Below are 4,675 nucleotides of genomic sequence, written 5' to 3'. Positions count from 1 at the left end.
TCTGGGCCCCACCCAGAGGGGCGTGTCCCCGCCGCCGGCGCCCACCCTTACTCCTCGCCCGGGTCGGGGAGAGTAGTAGCCCCTGCTCAGCAATGGCCCCCGCGTGGGCCCACCCAGGGGACCGCAGCCACAGGAGGGCCTCAGTCTCAGAGCTGGGGTCAGCTCTCTCGGCTTGCACCAAACACACCCACTGGAGGGGGCCAGCCAGACCGGATCTCTCCACCTGACGGTGGGTTCCCACGCGCTCTCTTTCCAGCTGCCTGGACGCCAGCTTCGTAGCTCATTAGCTTTTTCCAGGAGCGCTGCTGAGATTGAGAGAGGAAGGACCTGGCAAGGTCTGCACGCTGTGACCAATGCGTCCACACCAAAGACAGGGAACTGGATGGGCCTGCCTTTTAGACAAGGTCCTCCAGGCCTCCCCACAGACCGGCATTCGACTTCACACCTCCAGAGCGGCAGCACCCAGACCTCGTCGGGGTCGGACAGCGGCCTCTGGACAAGGCAAGGCGTCCTGCTTGTTCCCGGCAGTGCCGCTCGCCACGGTGCCAGATGCGGTGGGGAAACCAGCGCTCCCCAGGAGCAAGGAGCCTGTGGGTGGGAGCCCAAGGAGCAACAGAACCAAGGAGCCTCTGAGGACGCTGCACAGGCCTGGCCACCCAGGTCAGCGAGGAGATCACGGAAGGCCATGGGGGAGGTGAGCGCGTGGCCCAGAGCAGCTCCAAGACCCAGAGCAGCAGGACAGTGGAGCGCGCCTCACTCCTGAGTGGGACGGGGGATGGAGGTGGAGGAGAATGGAGAGCCTGCCAGGAAGACAGAGCCAGCGGATAGCCCAGGGCCCGAGGGGCAGAGAGGCCGGGGCGCCCGGACACTCGCTGGAGTCTTGGAGGGAGGGGGCCAGAGGGTGGGCCACAGGGAACATCACACAGCATGAGGCCTAGACCTCATCAAGGGCCTCAAGCACCTACCTCTGTCCCCCTGAGCACTGAGCTTATTCCGTCCAGGTTGAACAGAGGTGCACCTCGTCCCTGCTGCAAGCGGTCCTGCACCCCCAGGTGCCACAAGGCGGCCAGGTGAGGAGGCCGGGTGGGCGGGAGGGGCCTTTGTCTAGAGAAGAGGCCCTCAAGCAGAGGGTCCAGATTCCGGGGCCTGTGGGCCCTGCAGGGGGCTGCCCTCGCTCACAACCCGCTCTTAGACTCCTGGGAGGTCTGCTCCCCTCTGTCCCCGCATGTTCTCAAACACACCACGTGTTTGTGCGGTGCCGAGGGAGCCCCGTGAGCCATGTACTAGACCTCCGCCTAGAGCGTACGCATCTGGCTGCGAGGAGGGGGCAGGATGAAGCCTCCGAGATTCTGCCCGTGTCACCTTCCCGGGGGCTTCCCTGGACCACCCCAGGTAAGAACCTGCCTGTCCACATGACCACTCACTGAGTGTGCTTGGCCCTGCCCTCTGCAGGGACACCTGTGTGCCCATACCAGGGCCGAGCGTCTGGCACCGAGGCGAGCAGCACTGCCGGGAACAAGTAGGCCCACGCCTCGCCTTGTCGAGGCCGCCGTCCCAACGAGGTCTGGGTGCTGTCGCTCTGGAGGTGTGATGTCGGAACACCGGCTTTGGCTCTGTACTGCTGGTGGCTCCGGGTCTGGGGAGGCCCATCAAGTTCCCTGTCTTTGGTGCCGCTGCATTGGCCCGAAGCCCACGGCACCGGCGCCTTCCGCCCAGAGGCAGTGCCATGCACGCTGTGGCTGGAGGTGGCTGCCCAAGCCCCTGGAGGGTAGCTCAGTGCCCCCCTGCTCTCTGCACCCACCAGGCAGGTGTGGCAGCTCCCACTGTATCTCAGCACCAAGAGGCCGCCACAGCCTCCAGCCACGTGAGGCTGTTGCCCCCCCCAGGCGGGTGTGGCAGCTCCCACTGTATCTCAGCACCAAGAGGCCGGCACAGCCTCCAGCCACGTGAGGCTGTGACCATTGGCACAGGCGTGCCCTGCCCTGGGTGCCGCCCGTCTGGAGCGCAGCTTTGAAGCAGCCCCTTACGGGTGGGGTGAGGAAAGGGCAAGCTGGTACTTGACCTCGCCAGTTTCTGTCTCCTCTCTGTCCCCAGGATGGGGTGATGAACCAGGGCCTGTGGGGGTGCTGAGGAAGTCAGGGCGCACCAAGCGGCCAGGGAAGCCAGACCCCCTCTCTGACCATGAAGCCTGTGGCCTTGCCATGGTCTACTTTGGACGCAGACGTCTGCCCAGGGTCCTGCATCTTCTGATTCTTTCTGCAGCACTCCCCGCTCCCGCTTAGCTGGGCTGCCTGGGTTGACGGGAGAGCAGCTCGCAGCCGGAGAAGCGGGGGAGCCGGGAGCATGTTAGCAACACAGTCCCATCGCTGTAGAGGGCCCGGTGCTGTCCCCAGGCTGTGTGCAGAGCCCCGTTGTATTCACAGCCACCGCGGGAGTTAGTGCGATCATGCCCCAGAGGAGAGGAGGCCCTTAGGGAGGCCCTTGCCAGAGTGTGGCTAAGCGTGGTGCCGGGCTTTGCATGCAGGGCTTTAATCTTACAGCCTGTGCGCTGACCCTCTAAATACACTTCCTTCACTTTTTCAAAAAATTAAATTAATTATTATTTTTAATTTGTTATAGGGCACACGTGCTCACCAATGAAAGAGGGGAAAAAGAGAGAGGGCAACAGGAAGAAGTCAGCCTCCAGGTCCACTCGAACCAGTCGGCCACGTGGGAGTCTAGTGCCTTAACCATCATGCTGTATGCTCGCTCGCTCTCTTTTTTGGTTCGTTTGTTTATGTTTGTGTTTTAGTTGCCAAAGGGTATATGTCCCTGCTGGAGGGGTGGAGAAAGAGGAGAAAGCGCACACCCACTGGGCGACAGCCCTTCTCTTCCGCTCCCCGCCACTGTGGCTGGGCCGGCGGGGGGGGGGCCCGCCCCCGCCGGCGACACCCCGCCTTCCCCTCCCCCCCCCCGCCACTGTGGCTGGCCAGGCGGGGGCCGGCCCTGACCCGCAGGCTGCAGAGCCAGCCTGAGCTTCATCTGGCTTTTGTGTCCCAGGGCCTTAGTTGCAGAGGGGTGTTCTCCGAACCCGGAGGATCGGAATCTCCAAACCTGTTTTGGTTTGAAACTCAACGCAGTGAGCAGCCAGAGTGGAGCTTGGAGATGGCGCCTGAGTGTGAGGCCCCCTTGTCGCCGGGAGGCCGCTAGCTGCCTGGCCAGGGCACTCAGCACCCGCGGGGCAGGTCGCCACAGCCTGCTGGCCTTCCTGGTCTTGCTGCCTGGTCTGACGGCCCGTGTGGCTCTGGGTGGGCACTGCTCACCTCTGGCCAGCTGCCGTGGATGGTGCCCATCCAGCATAGTCACAGATGGCCTGGGCACCCCGGCTGGCCCTGCCCAGGTCTGAGACCCCGCTCCCAGCTGCACTCCTGCCATGCAAGCACTTCATGGTGGGCGTTGGCACCTTGGGGACAGGTACAAGTTGGGGAGGAGAGGGTGCAAGTTGGCAGTTGGAGTTCTTGGCTCCCCACTGCTGTCATGGGAAACCTGGCAGGTTAGGGTCCCCAGGACCCAGGTTCTTGGTCTGTGAGACCTGAATGGACCCATGAGCTGCGAGGGGCTGGCCGAGATGACGTGGTGCCACCCTGCCCATCTCTCCTAGGGGACTGACTCTGGAGAGGACACGAAACGCTGCTACTGCTGCTGGACCCTGAAAGGTGAGTAGCCGTGGGACGGGAGGGAGGGAGGAGGTGAAGAATGGCCCATGATGGTGTTCGTGCCCTGCTGCTCCAGTACCAACCCCAGCGGAGAGTGGGCGAGTCTCACGACTGTGCAGTGGCACAAGGAGAACCCACCGTCTCCCCGTACAGGCTCAGGAGAGTGCCCCCCTGCTCCCCCACCTGTCTGGGGCACTGCCCAGGAGGAGGTAGGCAGGTGGGCCCCGAGACCCTGTGGGATGCTGCTTTGCCGCAGAGGAGTTGGGCTCTGGGTCGGCGTGTGGGGCCTGCAGGACACCTCTCCTGCCAGTCTCCCCCTTCCGGCCTGCAGGGGTGTGGCCCCAGCTGTGTGGAACTGCATGACTCAGAAGGGCCCTGGCTTCCAGCTGGAGGACCAAAAAAAGGCCACAGGAGCCGGGGTGTGTGTGCAAATCCCAACAGCAGGAGCTGGAAGAGGGGGCTCTTGCTCCATTCAGGACCCAGCGTCAATCTTGGGCTCGCTCATGAGCCGAGTGGCGCCAGTGAGGGGAAAACAGAGAGCACACAAAGCTGCAGACTGGAACTAAGAGTGCATGGGGGCATGGCCCATGGTTGTCCTAACTGAGGGCCGGCAAAGCCAAAGGGGGCAGGCCACATGGCACAGAGCCCACGGCATGTGTCTGGTGACACCTGAGGTGTGACTCCACATCCTCAGCCCTCTGAGAGCTGAGAATCCGACCAAGTTCCAGGAAAAGACAAGCAACAGACGGCAAGGCCATGCTGACCCTGGCAACCAGACCGTCGGGAGACCTCGGGGCAGCCATTCCACGCGTCCTGCCCAGGCCACCCGAGGCGAGCGGGAGGACGCTCAGCAGACACATGGGAAGAGGGCCGCGCCGACGTGGGGCAGGGACAGGTACCAGGCGTGAAAGCACACTAAGCTGTGCAAAAGCTCGGAGATTGCAGGGGACGGTGAGTAGCGTCAGAGCGGACCAGCAGGA

Source organism: Tupaia chinensis, unplaced genomic scaffold (genome assembly GCF_000334495.1).
Source record: "Tupaia chinensis unplaced genomic scaffold, TupChi_1.0 Scaffold000335_1, whole genome shotgun sequence".
In the NCBI taxonomy this organism is placed as follows: domain Eukaryota; kingdom Metazoa; phylum Chordata; class Mammalia; order Scandentia; family Tupaiidae; genus Tupaia; species Tupaia belangeri.
Note: the sequence above shows the minus strand (reverse complement) of the source record.